At 36.1% G+C, this 17,722-nt stretch overlaps 1 long non-coding RNA gene across 2 annotated transcripts; it reads left to right on the top strand.

Moving 5' to 3' along the window:
• Positions 1 to 14,194: 14,194 nt before the first annotated feature.
• Positions 14,195 to 17,722, top strand: LOC110915222. Of its 2 annotated transcripts, none has more exons than XR_004867489.1 (2): positions 14,195 to 14,381; positions 16,265 to 17,722. It is a non-coding gene; the product is annotated as an uncharacterized LOC110915222 (long non-coding RNA). The 2 variants fall into 2 exon arrangements; XR_002578821.2 differs by lacking the exon at positions 14,195 to 14,381 and adding an exon at positions 14,388 to 15,321.

Genomic DNA, 17,722 nt, shown 5'->3' with positions numbered 1-17,722 from the left:
TCGTATAGTTTTCTTCATGCCTTTTCAATTGTCTGGAGGCATACGCAATTACCTTCTTGCGTTGCATTAACACACATCCGTATCCCAGTTTTGAAGCATCACAGTATATTTCAAAGCCTTCTGTTCCTTCTGGTAAAGCTAAAATTGGCGCATTGGTTAATTTTTGCTTTAAGATTCTAAAGGCTTCTTCTTGCTTTGGACCCCATTCAAACTTAGTGGCTTTACAGGTTAGCTTAGTTAATGGTACAGCTATTTTGGAGAAATCCTTAATAAACCGTCTATAATAACCGGCTAAACCTATAAAACTTCTAATTTCCATTGCGGTTTGTGGAACCTTCCAGTTGGTAATTGCTTTGATCTTAGCAGGATCTACGTGAATACCTTCGTGATTCACCATATGGCCTAAGAATTGCACTTCTTGCAGCCAGAATTCGCACTTCGAAAATTTCGCGTACAACTTTTCTTTTCTTAACAAAGTTAAGAGTGCATGCAAGTGTTGACAATGCTCGACTTGACTTTTGGAATAAATAAGTATATCGTCAATAAATACGATCACAAATTTATCCAAATATGGTTTACAGATTCTGTTCATCATGTCCATGAATGCAGCTGGGGCATTGGTTAATCCAAAGGGCATGACTGTAAACTCATAATGACCATACCTAGTTCTGAAAGCAGTTTTAGGTATGTCTTCTTCTTGAACTTTCAATTGATGGTATCCAGATCTTAAATCTATCTTAGAGAAATACCTAGCTCCTTGTAATTGATCGAAAAGATCTTCAATCCTAGGTAATGGGTATCGATTCTTAATTGTAACTTTATTCAATTCTCTATAATCAATACACATTCTCATTGATCCATCTTTCTTTTTCACAAACAATACTGGTGCACCCCAAGGGGATGAACTAGGTTGTATAAATCCTTTGCTTAATAATTCATCTAATTGCTTTTTCAATTCTAACATTTCGGTGGGAGCTAATCGATAAGGTGCCTTGGCTATTGGTGTAGTTCCTGGAATTAGATGAATTCTAAATTCTACTTCTCTGTCTGGTGGTAACCCAGGTAATTCTTCGGGAAAGACATCTGGGTATTCTGACACTACAGGAATTTCCTTGAGTTCCTTGTCCTTAGTACAGATGATTACAGAAATCATATATACTATTCCTTGGTTTCGTTCATAACTAGCAACTTTCATTACTGATATGAACTTTAATGGCTTTCTAGGTTTATCTCCTGAGATCTTAATTACTTCTCCAGTAGGTGTTTGAATTTCTATAGAATTCTTATCACAAATGATTTGCGCATGGTTGGCTATTAACCAATCCATTCCTAACACCACATCGAATTCAGCTAATTTCATAGGAAATAGGTTTGCAGTAAATTTATGACCTAAAAGTTCTATGTTTACTTTTTGCAGAACCTGATTGATTTCTACTGAATTCCCATCTGCAGTTTCGACTATCAAGATCTGTCTAACGGTAGATAATGGTAACTTAAGAGCTTGACAGAATGAAGTATTGATAAAACTTTGGTTGGCACCAGAGTCAAACAATACTTTGGCATAAACATTGTGAACTAGAAACGTACCGGCGATCACATCTGGGATGAGTTCTGCTTCTTGAGTAGTTAGCTGAAATGCTCTAACATTCTTCTTAGTAGTTCCTTCAGCCGTCTTAGGTTTGTTATCAGTGACTTTGTTCAGTTTAGGACATTCGGTTTTGTAATGTCCCGTTTCTCCACACTGAAAACAAGTTACAGTTTTCTTCTTACAGTTTTCTTCACTATGTCCTGCTGTTTTGCAATAATTGCAAATTCTGTTGCATTTTCCAAAATGGTTCTTACGGCAAACTTTGCAAAATGGCAAAGTTGCAGATCGCCCTGTCCCTCTTTTCTTGAAATTATTACTATTACCCATCCTGAATCCTTGGGTAATTTTCTGAGCTAATTCCTTCTTTCTATCTTCATCTCGTGTGCGGATCAGTTCATCAGTTAAGGTGTTAGCTAATTCGACTGCATCGTCAATAGTGCGAGGTCTCGCAGCTTTAACGATATTGCGAATTTCGCTAATTAATCCCCAAATATATCGAGAAATGAGTACCGGTTCTGGCGAAGCCAGATTAGGTACCACTTTCGCATATTCGAAGAATGTCGAAGTATAACCACGACAATCTACCCCGGTCATTCGATGATTTAGGAATTTATTTGCCATTTGTTCCTTTTCATACTCAGGACAGAATTTTCTTTCGACAAGATTTTTAAATTCGTCCCAAGTCATAGCATATGCTACCCGTCTGCCTTTTGCCTGTAGCACTGTGTTCCACCACTCTAGTGCTCCTTCTTTAAACAAGTTTGAGGCATACATGACTTGATCTTCTTCAGCACATTTACTTATTGCAATTACTGCTTCGGTTTTCTCCAACCATCGCAGCGTTGCAGTTGCTCCTTCGTTGCCTGCAAATTCAGCGGGTTTACAAGCAAGAAATTCTTTGAAAGTGCAACCAGGCGTTGCAGACTTTCGCTTCTTAGGGCGCTGGGTGTGCTGAGATTCATTGTCATGATTTATATGGTCATTGCCCCTGTTGATGCTATTACTGAAATTATCTTCAGTAGTATGTTTGCTAGGTACAATATGTTGCGGATTACTTGGATTTTTCATAGCAGCAACGAACATTGGAATTGCGTTGGCTATTCCTTGGGCAACCATATTTTCAATATCTTGTTTAGTCATATATTGATCTTCTGGTTGTTGCTCCGAGTGATTAACTTCATTTACTGGTTCGTTATCGTTATTTGCCATCTGATGATAAGTTATTATGAACAATTAGCAATTAACAATAAATCATTTAAACAAATTATAACACATAAAGCCAAAATTATCGATTTCTCGATTGCATTTCATATCAGTATAGTATGCATCAATACACACCGATATTTTACAATGTTTTATTTGTTATGTTACAACTGGTTTCACTATTTACTTTTACTATTATACAAGAATAATTCCACCACCCTCCTATTCGTCATCTCAGAAACGGAATTCCCTCTCGTCGTATTTCTAGGCAATCTGTTCCCCTATTTCCCTAATTCTATTCCCTGCATCCATTAACTCTTCACCAAAGTGGCGAAGTTCAGCCAGGTTTTCATTGCTCATCGGTGGATTAGGTAGGGGTTCTGGGTCGAATTGTGGAAGAAACGAGTAAGGACTATTGACAATGTTTTGGAATTGCCAATCGTTAGTCCACCATTCTTCTGGTTCTATAGGTTGGTCATGGACTATTGGTTCAGTGATTGTTGGTGTAAGGTTCATTGGTATTGGGTTTTCAACGGGATAGGTAAAGATACCTGAGTTGATAGGTTGCATAGTTTCACATTTTTCTAGTAAGGTATCTATTTGATCCTGAAAAGTAATTCTCCTGGTTTGATTAGAACTCTCTCCGACTTCTACCTGAGTTGGGTTAGAATCTTTTCCTATTTCTATTGCTATTTCCTGAGAGTACTGTTCAAACTGCTCCTCCATTTGCCTAACCTCATTAACTTCAGTTTCCTGTTCTTGTGGATTAGGGTTTTCCTGAATTATAATTGCTTTTCCTTTGTCTAAGGGTTTACTAGTTTTAGGGGTTTTTGTAACTGTCCTTCTCTTACGTATCCGGCCTCCCCATACATAATTTTTCTTTGGCCTTCTTTTTGGTTTGGGTACTGGTGGAGTAGGGAGTTCTACAGGTTCATCCATATCAGCAACGTATCCCGTAAATTCATGAGAAACTTCAATATTTACTGGGTACAGATTGAGGTTCTGAAAAGCTTCAGAGATCTCGTTCATGCTGTGTAGCATATATGCAAAATGCACAAAATATCAAGTTAAAATTTTTGAAACAAAGTTTACCAAATAAACACAGAAGTTTTATTGCATACTTATTTGTACAAAATACAGGAAATACCCAGTTTTATTTATCTACTTACTGAGAATTACTAGTACTGTATTCAAGATGCTTTTTAAGGATTAGCATTTTCTGCTACAGTAGCTAACATATATAAATTAGCCCATTTTTCATCAAGTTTATCCTCCCAAGGGGATTTCTTAAGTAATTCCAGGTTTTTCCTTTTTAATTTTCCTTTCCTTGATTTGCTCCTTACTTTTCTTAATAATCATACTCCTTTTTCTAGGAGAAAGCGGATTTTCGTAATTTGCTTTTTGCACAAATATTCCTTCCTCAGGAATTGTAGGGAGCTTTGAAATTTTAGTTTTAGAAGAACTACCCTCCTCGTAACTTGATCTATTTAATTTAAGATAGATATCTTGCAACTTCTGTTTATTCATACTGTAACTAACAAATAATCAGTTAGAAGCATGTAAACACATAATCATATATAGTAATCAGGAAAAATTAAGTATCGTTTAAATACTTAATTAGCTTAACTTAGTGGCTCTGATACCACCTTATTTCTGTCACGGTCCCTGACCCGGTTTGACCCGTTTCAGGACCCGCGGAACAGAAAGTCTGCGGTAATCTGTTTATTGTGAGTTTAGCAGCGGAAAATTTATTTCACAGGATCGGCTAAGTTAAAATTTTTCCCGATTATTTTTATTTTACAATTCGGGTTAAAACCCCGGGTAATTTACAATATAAGTTTTTAGTAATAAAACACATTTCTTTATTTTTATATCGAGCCACTATCTTAAGCTTGAAATGCTTCCCCTGCATTTTTTCCTGAATTACAGCAGATCACCTGAAACATGTTTGGAAAAGATTTTGTCAGCGGGGAAATACTGAGTGAATTATTCTAGTTACTGAAAACGACACATTTTAAGATTATTCACAGTGTTAAGATCTTTTACGCATGTTTCCGATATCAACCAATTACCCACAGTATTTGTCACTCGACCGAATCTGTGACAGTGGTCATATCACCATTGGCTGCCCCAATGAATGACGTAAATCAATTAAATTAGGTACGCCCACCTAAAATGATTTAAACTGTAATATTGTGCACAATACCCCACATACTGGCTGCAATTTGGTGATTACATCAACTTAATCACTGGTATTATAATCTTGGAAAATGAATTTGGAGTATTGTAAATTAATCACAAACTGTGATAAAAGAATTTATAAAAAGAGAATAACTCACATTGCAGATTTAGTGTTGATAGAATTTAGATTTAATCCCTGTTAACCTAATTTCATAACAAAGCACACAAAACAGGATTAGTGATCAATACAACGATTATGATAATTCTCCGAGATCAATTGTGACAATGAATGTCCAAGTGCAATACTTCGGCTCATTTATCAAAATGACAAACGATAAAGTATAGTACTTCAACTCGTATATCGAATTATCGACAACGACAAAGTACAATGCTTCGGCTCATTATCGAATTATCGACAACGATAAAGCATAGCCCAATGTGGCGGCACTTAGATATTCTTTGGGTATATTGATCCCGGAAACTGAATCGTAATAGTGATCGACTAATTACCCTGTTTTGCGGCAGTACCTCGATAATAGTGTGTGTGTGTGGACTGTTTTGCTTATAACTCGGCCTATGTAACTCCGATTTTCGTCGTTCAAGTGCCAAAATTCAAGTCCCAACCCCTGCTATTTATACTGAATTTTTGACACCGTCGCGTAGCGCGAGGGGTACCCCCTTAGCCGTCGCGCTACGCGAGTGACCACCCTATTTTCATAGGGTAGCCCTTCGTGCAGGTAGGCTTGCTGTGTCGATGGTTTTATAAATTTCGAATTTTATAATGAGTTATGAAGATAATCGTTATTAGGGTTTTGCCCCCCCTGAGTTTTAGGGCCCCTGATCCTGATTCTGATTGTTCTGGAAATTCTAGGGTTAGTGCAGAATTACTTGGGTGTCTCAATTAGGGTTTTCTTAATAGCTAATTATTATCCTAATTATTTAAAATTTAATGAGAGTTGTTACACTATGCACCATCGGCCAATAAGCCAAATGAAAACCCCAAAAGGTTTGTACCATACGGAACATCAAAACAAACAAACGGCTATATCATCACGCGGCATACAACGTATGAAAATAACGATGAAATAGAGATAAGCCAACGCCGATGAAAACCAAACAACAAAGCAAACCTCAAGTCGCCGGTCATCGGCGCAATATGAGACAGAGAGATAGAGAGAAGAGGTGAAGCGGGGATTTAAAACCTCGTAGTGAGATTATGCTTTCACCGTTCACTCTCTTTTCAAAGGTCTCTGTAGTCTCTCTAAAGTGCATCAGATTATGATGTCTCTCCTTTTTATTTATATACAAAATAAAGCTTTCAAAGGAAGCTTTAAGCTTCCAGCACGTCATAATACACGTGTCGTAAACAAAATAAGTTACAATAAAATAAACAAAGTGTACACTTAATCCATGCAGAAACAAAAGCTAATGCACATAGTACAATCACACTATGCCTAGTAACGTTGCTAATTTATAATATTGAATAAATAAATTCAAATTCAAATTAAGAATACTGTTCATGAACACTTCAAATTAATTTACTAAAATAATCAAATTACATGGTAAATAAAATATAATTAAAAAGTTTAAAAATTCTATTTAGAAATTGTATAATATCATTAATGAAGACTCCAAATTACAATCTATATTATGTCATAATTGTTTATTATTAAATTAAATAAATAAATTCAGATTCAAATTAAGAATACTGTTCATGAACACTTCAAATTAGTATGTATAATATGTATAATGTATAATAATGTATAATGTATAATATCATTAATGAAGACTTCAAATTACAATCTATATTATGTCATAATTGTTTATTATTAAATTAAATAAATAAATTCAAATTCAAATTAAGAATACTGTTCATGAAAACTTCAAATTAATATGTATAATGTATATTAATATGTATAATAGCAATAAAGCGTCTTACAATATTAGCTCTTTATCAATTTTTAAAGTTATGATATGCCCACATGAAGTTATAATGCGTTTTCCTCTAAGTACACTTGCTATTTAAGGTCTAAAAATTTTCAATTTTTTAAATGGTTACATGAAGTCATAATGTGTGTGTTTTTTTCTCTAAGTAAACATGTTATTTAAGCCCTAATTTTTTAAATTCCTACATGAAGTCATAATGTGTATTTTTCTCTAAGTAAGCTTGCTATTTAAGCCCTAAATTTTTTCATTTTTTTGAAAGCCCACTTGAAGTTATAAACTTAATGTGTTTTGTGTTCAAGTACAAACTAGTAAAACTCGCATGTAAGAGTGGTGGGAATTTGATATATGCACAAAACATCTAAGTTACATACGTATCTGGTACTTATAGTGGAAAAAACCCAAATAAAACCGAAACAAATATAAAATTGATATCTATACCGGTATCGATATTGTTCATTGATTTTTTATTATGATTTTTATTTAGAAGCCTCATATAATAATAATAATAATAATAATAATAATAATAATAATAATAATAATAATAATAATAAGAGTTAATTGCCTGGATAGTCCCTGTGGTTTCACGTTTTTTCACTTTTAGTCCTCACTTTTTGAAAACAACATGTATGCTCTATATGGTTTGTTATTTTATTACTCGAATAGTCCCCTGAGTAAATGTCAGATAGTTTGGTTAGTTAAGTTGGTGTGAAATTACTAAATTGTCCTTACTAAGCATAAAAATCTGATTTATTATTTAAAAGAAATAATATATATATATAGGGTCAGGATTTAGAGAAAAGTGTGAGAACAGTGAGAACGCTTATGGATCGTCTGATCAAAACAATCTATGTACTAGATTGGCGCGGTGGCGTTTTCGTAAATAACACCAATTTTATTAAGTGGACACGCTTCATTAAGGGTTAAAATGTCTTTTACCGCTCAAATTCAAAACGCCAACTAAAATGAGAACACGCCATTCAAAACAAATAAAACGACATTAATACAATACTCCAAAAATTAGTGATAAAACGCGTTGGAGATTACATGGAGATGAAACAACACAGTAACCAAAATTCAATTATTAACATTTATTAGAAGAAATTCCCTCCTAAATTACGCGTCAAAAACATCATTATATAAATTATATAAACGAAGTTAAACATCGCTTCCATAATCACTTAAATCCATCATTCTAAAAAACATCTTTTACCAAAAACGCCAAAAATGGCAACCATCGTTTCATGGAGATACACTCTGAGAATCAGAAGATTCGTCATACGTTTTGACAACAGAAGGATGGTGTATGTTAGGACCATCAAAGCAATTTTGAAAATGGAAGAAGAGGTACAGAGGAGTATCCTATCGCTTGGCATCGCTCTAGATAACGAATGTCAGAAAACACAAAAGCTTATGAGAACATTAACAAGGAAATTTGGACCAAGCAAAGCAGATGGAAAAATGGACCCAGTCATAACATCGTGGCGTTTTGATGAAGAAACAGACATGGTGACCGTTATATATGACAACGGAGAGCAGGAAGACTACCTGCTTGAAGACATCATGACAAAGCAGGGGGTTGGGTTCATGGAAGAGTTGCACAACGCCACGTTTTTGAACACATACATGGATTTAAAAATGGCGTTGATGCAGGACATGTTCAAATGGAGGCATTAGAATCTTCAAAAACAAGAAGCCAATGAAAGTGAAAGTGATGAATTAGATGATAGACTAGAAGAAGACTCCGAAGAAGAAGACGTCAGATAAAGTACCTTCTGACGAGGAGTTTTAATTTTTTTTTTGTTTTCTTCTTTGTAATCTTTCTTTAAAGATAATAAAATGCTATATTTCTCCCCTTAGTTTCAAAACGCCAAAAAATACTACAAAAAAGTCATTGGATACAAAACGCCAAAAATAATAAAAAAATATTTTCCCTTTTTAATATTTTCTCTGTTAGTGTATTTTGTCATCTTGGTCTACAAAACGCCATTAAAAAAACGCCAAATTTGGAAGATGGGATGTCTATCACCCTAAACTGATAAAGCTGAACAAAACAGTAAATACACCCAGTAACTGAAAAGGCGGTTACTTTATTACTAGGTTATTGCATGGAGGTTTGATAGGTCAGAGGGACGTTTCGTCCTAAAGTTCTCTGATAGGAGAAGGGTGAAAGTCAAAACAATCAAGGCCATACTTAGTATCGAGGAATCCGTTCAGAGGGATATTCTAGCCCTTGGGGTCCCAGTGGCCTACAATTGTGATCTACCAAAAGTTACCAGTTGGATTCTTGATGAACAATCAAGAACGGCGAGGGTGAGATTTCAACACGGGGAGGATTATTCATTGACAATGGATGAAGTGCTGAACACAGATAGACTACATCTTATTGAACTGCTCTGTGATTTAGCACCTTCGAACGATGCTAGATCCAGCGTTGTGAATACACTCAAGTATAGGATGCAACAAAGAAGAGACGAGATTATGGCGTTATACGCCAATGAACAAGATGATGATGAGTCTGAGGAGAGTGATGAACAAAGCGATGGTTTCATCTCTGATGTAATACCATCCACAGAAAACTATTAGTTTTTGTTTGATTTCATCTTAGCTGTACTCTTTTAAATTACTAATGAATCTAAAACGCCATGAACGCCAAGAAATTTACCTTGATAACATATATGAACTGTTGAAATCTACAAACGCCTAATGAATTTGGGGAACGCCATGGAGGAAAAGAAATTATAATTACTAAATGATTTTATTAAAAGCCATATAAACGAAGTTAAACATCGCTTCCATAATCACTTAAATCCATCATTCTAAAAAACATCTTTTACCAAAAACGCCAAAAATGGCAACCATCGTTTCATGGAGATACACTCTGAGAATCAGAAGATTCGTCATACGTTTTGACAACAGAAGGATGGTGTATGTTAGGACCATCAAAGCAATTTTGAAAATGGAAGAAGAGGTACAGAGGAGTATCCTATCGCTTGGCATCGCTCTAGATAACGAATGTCAGAAAACACAAAAGCTTATGAGAACATTAACAAGGAAATTTGGACCAAGCAAAGCAGATGGAAAAATGGACCCAGTCATAACATCGTGGCGTTTTGATGAAGAAACAGACATGGTGACCGTTATATATGACAACGGAGAGCAGGAAGACTACCTGCTTGAAGACATCATGACAAAGCAGGGGGTTGGGTTCATGGAAGAGTTGCACAACGCCACGTTTTTGAACACATACATGGATTTAAAAATGGCGTTGATGCAGGACATGTTCAAATGGAGGCATTAGAATCTTCAAAAACAAGAAGCCAATGAAAGTGAAAGTGATGAATTAGATGATAGACTAGAAGAAGACTCCGAAGAAGAAGACGTCAGATAAAGTACCTTCTGACGAGGAGTTTTAATTTTTTTTTTGTTTTCTTCTTTGTAATCTTTCTTTAAAGATAATAAAATGCTATATTTCTCCCCTTAGTTTCAAAACGCCAAAAAATACTACAAAAAAGTCATTGGATACAAAACGCCAAAAATAATAAAAAAATATTTTCCCTTTTTAATATTTTCTCTGTTAGTGTATTTTGTCATCTTGGTCTACAAAACGCCATTAAAAAAACGCCAAATTTGGAAGATGGGATGTCTATCACCCTAAACTGATAAAGCTGAACAAAACAGTAAATACACCCAGTAACTGAAAAGGCGGTTACTTTATTACTAGGTTATTGCATGGAGGTTTGATAGGTCAGAGGGACGTTTCGTCCTAAAGTTCTCTGATAGGAGAAGGGTGAAAGTCAAAACAATCAAGGCCATACTTAGTATCGAGGAATCCGTTCAGAGGGATATTCTAGCCCTTGGGGTCCCAGTGGCCTACAGTTGTGATCTACCAAAAGTTACCAGTTGGATTCTGGATGAACAATCAAGAACGGCGAGGGTGAGATTTCAACACGGGGAGGATTATTCATTGACAATGGATGAAGTGCTGAACACAGATAGACTACATCTTATTGAACTGCTCTGTGATTTAGCACCTTCGAACGATGCTAGATCCAGCGTTGTGAATACACTCAAGTATAGGATGCAACAAAGAAGAGACGAGATTATGGCGTTATACGCCAATGAACAAGATGATGATGAGTCTGAGGAGAGTGATGAACAAAGCGATGGTTTCATCTCTGATGTAATACCATCCACAGAAAACTATTAGTTTTTGTTTGATTTCATCTTAGCTGTACTCTTTTAAATTACTAATGAATCTAAAACGCCATGAACGCCAAGAAATTTACCTTGATAACATATATGAACTGTTGAAATCTACAAACGCCTAATGAATTTGGGGAACGCCATGGAGGAAAAGAAATTATAATTACTAAATGATTTTACTAAAAGCCATATAAACGAAGTTAAACATCGCTTCCATAATCACTTAAATCCATCATTCTAAAAAACATCTTTTACCAAAAACGCCAAAAATGGCAACCATCGTTTCATGGAGATACACTCTGAGAATCAGAAGATTCGTCATACGTTTTGACAACAGAAGGATGGTGTATGTTAGGACCATCAAAGCAATTTTGAAAATGGAAGAAGAGGTACAGAGGAGTATCCTATCGCTTGGCATCGCTCTAGATAACGAATGTCAGAAAACACAAAAGCTTATGAGAACATTAACAAGGAAATTTGGACCAAGCAAAGCAGATGGAAAAATGGACCCAGTCATAACATCGTGGCGTTTTGATGAAGAAACAGACATGGTGACCGTTATATATGACAACGGAGAGCAGGAAGACTACCTGCTTGAAGACATCATGACAAAGCAGGGGGTTGGGTTCATGGAAGAGTTGCACAACGCCACGTTTTTGAACACATACATGGATTTAAAAATGGCGTTGATGCAGGACATGTTCAAATGGAGGCATTAGAATCTTCAAAAACAAGAAGCCAATGAAAGTGAAAGTGATGAATTAGATGATAGACTAGAAGAAGACTCCGAAGAAGAAGACGTCAGATAAAGTACCTTCTGACGAGGAGTTTTAATTTTTTTTTGTTTTCTTCTTTGTAATCTTTCTTTAAAGATAATAAAATGCTATATTTCTCCCCTTAGTTTCAAAACGCCAAAAAATACTACAAAAAAGTCATTGGATACAAAACGCCAAAAATAATAAAAAAATATTTTCCCTTTTTAATATTTTCTCTGTTAGTGTATTTTGTCATCTTGGTCTACAAAACGCCATTAAAAAACGCCAAATTTGGAAGATGGGATGTCTATCACCCTAAACTGATAAAGCTGAACAAAACAGTAAATACACCCAGTAACTGAAAAGGCGGTTACTTTATTACTAGGTTATTGCATGGAGGTTTGATAGGTCAGAGGGACGTTTCGTCCTAAAGTTCTCTGATAGGAGAAGGGTGAAAGTCAAAACAATCAAGGCCATACTTAGTATCGAGGAATCCGTTCAGAGGGATATTCTAGCCCTTGGGGTCCCAGTGGCCTACAATTGTGATCTACCAAAAGTTACCAGTTGGATTCTTGATGAACAATCAAGAACGGCGAGGGTGAGATTTCAACACGGGGAGGATTATTCATTGACAATGGATGAAGTGCTGAACACAGATAGACTACATCTTATTGAACTGCTCTGTGATTTAGCACCTTCGAACGATGCTAGATCCAGCGTTGTGAATACACTCAAGTATAGGATGCAACAAAGAAGAGACGAGATTATGGCGTTATACGCCAATGAACAAGATGATGATGAGTCTGAGGAGAGTGATGAACAAAGCGATGGTTTCATCTCTGATGTAATACCATCCACAGAAAACTATTAGTTTTTGTTTGATTTCATCTTAGCTGTACTCTTTTAAATTACTAATGAATCTAAAACGCCATGAACGCCAAGAAATTTACCTTGATAACATATATGAACTGTTGAAATCTACAAACGCCTAATGAATTTGGGGAACGCCATGGAGGAAAAGAAATTATAATTACTAAATGATTTTACTAAAAGCAAGCCCAATTTGTAGCTCATTTAACTTTTCAATTAGTGGCCCAAAAACAATATTTGTTGTACGAAAGAATCATCAAAAAATAACATTCAAATTTGAAAGTATTAGAAAACAAGAGGTTTAGCAACCGTATTCGTGCAGTCACTGCTTGGTTAGGTATACCTGCCAGGTTATTTTAATCATACATGTAAGTAAAGTCTATTAGAGTATTATCTGGTGTGATACATTAACAATTAAAAAAAAAGTCTATTAGAATTACATTGATATATAAATTATATATCCATTAGTTGCATTCGATAGTTAATACAAGTTTAACAAATTTTGAAAGAAAAAAAAGTAAAGATATTTGAAGAAGTTTTTAAAAATACACATAAATTGGACAAAAGGGTAGCTTTTAAATTTCTTAAATTTGAAATTTCTTAAATTGAACTCTCCTATTTTGTTATTAAGGACCAGCCTTACAATATTGTTAATTTATTAAAAAAAATGTGCTTTGCATCTCCTATTTTGAAACATGTGTCAACAAATTAAATACTGTGCTTGAATCTTGTTAGTAGGCAAATTAGTTCTATCTATACTATCTTGTATCTAGTGTAAGAAGGTGTTGTAACTTGAGTTTTATTGGTTTACCGTGTCTTAGTTATTGTTCATTTTGCTTTATGAGTTGTAAGTTGTTGGGCACTAGATAATTGATGTTCCTTTTGTTTTGTGAGTTTTACGTTGCTGTTCCTTCGGTTTAGACCTTTTGATGGGTTAACCGTCTAATTATATGTTATTGAAGTATGTATTTGTTTATTTAGTACCAAGTCTAGCTAAAGTGTATTAAGAAAAACAAAATATAATAAATAAAACATTTAGAAGCTTTAGCTACCTTTTAACATTGGGTGCACATGAGTCGGTTTTAGCCAAACCTTATTATAATCATAACTACGATTTTGGTTAATGGAAAGTCATAATCATAACCATTCATTGTTATGTTATAAATTAATATACTATATGTATATAAACAATTAAAAATTTAACAAAACCCTAAGGTGTTATCAAATTTATAAATGATAAATATGAATTACAATAATAATAATAATAATTGGAGTTATTAGATGATGAATTTTTAGTGTTTGTGTCTTGCTGATAGACCTGGCAATCTTGGGCCAACCACTTAAATTTGGGTTTTAAATATAAGCTTATAGGGCAATGGGGGTTTAAATGGGTAAGCTAAAAATAATAAATTGAAAACTATGGGTCAAGATGGGCTATTATAAAAAATAGAATAGAATGGGTCATTCAAAAAATAGATCTGTGGGTTCCTACTATTATTTATAACCACTCACTCATTACCAGTCACCACCAGTACATCGCTCACACTCAAATCTCATTGTGAAAAGAAAAAACTTTCCCCATGCCATGGATTCATGAGTCGGAGAAGATCTGTGGATGAAGAAGACGTTGAACTGTATTAATCGATTTCATTTTCTTTCTAATTTCATTGATTATAATGTTTTTTGATTTCATTGGTTTAATCAAAATTTTAGTCTGATTCATCAATTTTGGGTTTTTAGTTTTGTTTCTAATTCATTGATTTTGGCTTCTAATTTCATCGATGTATTCTAATTTTATGAGTTTTGGTTCTGATTCATCGAGAGTTTTGATTACATCGAGGTAATGAAGTTTTAATTTCATGTGTTGTGGTTAATTCATGAATTATGGTTTCGAAATTTGAGATTTGTATAAGTGTGTAACGATTCTATCCACAAATTCTGATTTTGGATTGAATTTGGTTGATGCTCTCTTCCTTTCCTTTCCTGGGGTTTTCTTCTTCCTTTTATTTTATTAAATTGACCCTGCACTTGGATTTGTCAAAACCCATCCTGACCTGAACCATTCTGACCTGACCTGACCTGTTTCTAAAATAACCCATCCTGACCCAAACCAACCCATCTTAACCCGTCTACCCGCCCGACCCAACCCATTCATTTTGCCAAGAGTCCAGATAACTTTGTCAATTCAAAATCCAAAACAGTGTCAATCCAAAATCCAAAATAGTGTCATTTCGGCACAACAAGAAAGAAAGAAACAGACCAAAACAGTTTCGTTTTCACCACATACTAAATATATATATATATATATATATAGATATTCAACTACCAACTACCGAGTCACTCCTTGATGTTATACCTATGAACATTGAAGGTCCATAGCTTTCCCTTCTTCGTTTTTTCCGACTTTTCTTCTTCAAGGTTGAATGTATCCGGGTTCCCCAAGGGAGAAAGGTTAGCTTCTCCCGCAATCGTGTCCATCCCAGGGGAGTATTTAGCTAGACCGGAGTAAACCGCAACTTGAATTTCAGGAACTCGAGTCTTGCTGTTGCCGGTCAAGGGCTTGACCGTGGTAAAGTAAGCGTTTAACTCTCTTTTGATACCCCTGCACACACACAAACAAATTTAAATTATTATTTATATTTTATGATTTAAAAATGATTTTTTATTCGCATTATTATTATTTTTTTTTGTATATCTTACTCAGCATTCAGTTTATGTCTGTTGACATAAACAATTTTGTCAAAATCTTTTTCTGTTATCTTCTCAATCAAATTGCTAAAGTTTGTTCCAAAAAACACTTGTGCCCCAAGAAGTTTGAGCCTCTTGCAGCGGTGACCACCACCAGCCTGTTGGAAGCTTTCCCTGTCGATTCCGCTCTCACCCTTGTCCTTGTTTTTTACGCTGTTCTTGGCTGCCTCAGCCTCTGCATCGCCCTCCGCTTTCCCCTTTCCCTTTCCCTCTCCCTTTCCTTTCCCCTTGCCCTTGCACTTGCCTTTGGCTGCTGCCTCAGCCTCTGCCTCGCCCTCCGCTTTCCCCTTTCCCTCTCCCTTTCCTTTCCCTTTGCCCTTGCACTTGCCTTTGGCTGCCGCCTCGTCCTCGCCGTCATCCTCATCCTTGACGCGGCTTGGGTTTGCCACAGTAATGTTAGTCCCACTCTTGAGCTTTTCAGCCAATAAATGTGCATACAGCAAGTTGTCGTCGTGTACAACGAGGATCCGGTCGCTCTTGGTGTAGAGCGACCTTGTGTGGCTCATGAACTTGAAAGCAAGTTTCGATAACATATTCGGTCCTGAAAAACAAAAATCAATCAACAGATTAAACGTATTTCAAACTTCCAGCAGTTGAAACCTGTTCGTTAATCTTGGTCAGGCCGATTACTGTGAGATATTTCAATTTGAGAAGTGGTATTTACCAATTCGATGGTTGTCGTCCTTTCACCGTGCAGGCAAACTGATTTTGCTTTATTTGATTTTTTCAGTTACGATTAGAGTTAAGTTTATGTATGATTTGGTATTAGGATTCAGAGAGGGTGATGAGCTTGTTGTCGATGGAGGAATGGCTACTTTTGAAGTCATAGAAAGAATCGGTAATGAGTTGCGTTGCAAGTGTACAGACCCTGGTTTACTCTTACCTCGAGCTAAGTTTAGTTTCTGGAGGGACGGGAAACTTGTCGAAAAACATCATGAGCTCCCAACATTCTCTGAAAAGGTTTGAAAGTTTCGATTAGACCTGGCAAACGGGTTGGGTCGGGTCGGGTCGGGTCATGGGTCAAAACGGGTTCGGGTCGAAACGGGTCAATTATAAAAAAGGGCTGTTTTGGTTTGGGTCGAAACGGGTCCGGGTCAGAACGGGTCCGGGTCGAAACGGGTCCGGGTCAAAACGGGTTTCGGGTCGGGTCGGGTCGGGTCGGTTTTTTTTACAATACGGCCCGTAAGTACTGATCCGATAACCGAGAACCCATTATAACACTACTCGATATACTACCCTAAATATATACTCGGTTCCGGTTCTTTTGTTTTCGGGCATATCGGTCCACGGGTACAAGACCGACCCGGATCTTCGCTGTTGTACCAAAGGTTCGAAACTAAAACCTTTGGTCTTGTCTCAGTTCCACGCACATAAAGTTTACAGTCGAATAAATGTTCTCAATAAAACAACTTCAAATCAAATTTACAGTACCATCCATGCACATAAAGTGACCAAAAGATATTTTTAGTAAAGCCGTACAGATACAAAGTTTGTAAAGAATGGTAATCGATTCTAGCAGTCACATCCAGATGCCCTCTGTTGACTCGTGCTTCCTACGTCAATGGTATGATTGGTATCCGGCAAGTATCGTCAATGGAAGAGAAGGCAAAAGAAAAGGAGCACAAGTGTGAGCATTGTGGTTGTAGTAAATCGAACCGTGAAGATTATGGGCGTGGCCGAGGTGGAGGTCGGGAGTCCGGGAGAGGTCGAGGAGACGGTCGATTACAACGAGACACGAGCCGTGTTAAGTGCTACAAGTGCAACCAGATCGGGCATTATATATCAGAGTGTCCAATGTGGGAGAAAAAGGAAGAGCTCAACTTGAACCGATGTGAAGATGATGAACCGACGTTGTTGTGAAGAAAGCGGTACGGACAAACACCGATTAAGGGCGTGATTGTTAGGTTTAATCGGTTGTTTTACAGTTTAATGGGTCAACTGGGTCAGAAACTTAATGGTCAATTGGGCAGCAGCTTAATGGGTCAATTGGGCCAGTAGTTAGGGTGTTTTTCACATGTTTATTTTATGTTTTGTTTAGTAAAGTAGTAGGCTTTTAATTACGGGTCACGTTCTGAGACTTTTAGGGTTAATGGACGTCGTTTACTGATCACGATCAGGTAGTGGGCAATAGGTCGTATGTTAGTATTTATTTCCAGCAAAGTTTTCACTTGTAATCGTACCTTTCGAATTCAATCAAATGAAAAGAGTCGATCAATAGTTTGATCAA

The sequence above is a fragment of the Helianthus annuus genome, chromosome 9, assembly GCF_002127325.2.
Source record: "Helianthus annuus cultivar XRQ/B chromosome 9, HanXRQr2.0-SUNRISE, whole genome shotgun sequence".
In the NCBI taxonomy this organism is placed as follows: Eukaryota; Viridiplantae; Streptophyta; class Magnoliopsida; order Asterales; family Asteraceae; genus Helianthus; species Helianthus annuus.
This window is presented reverse-complemented; position numbering and strand designations above follow the sequence as displayed.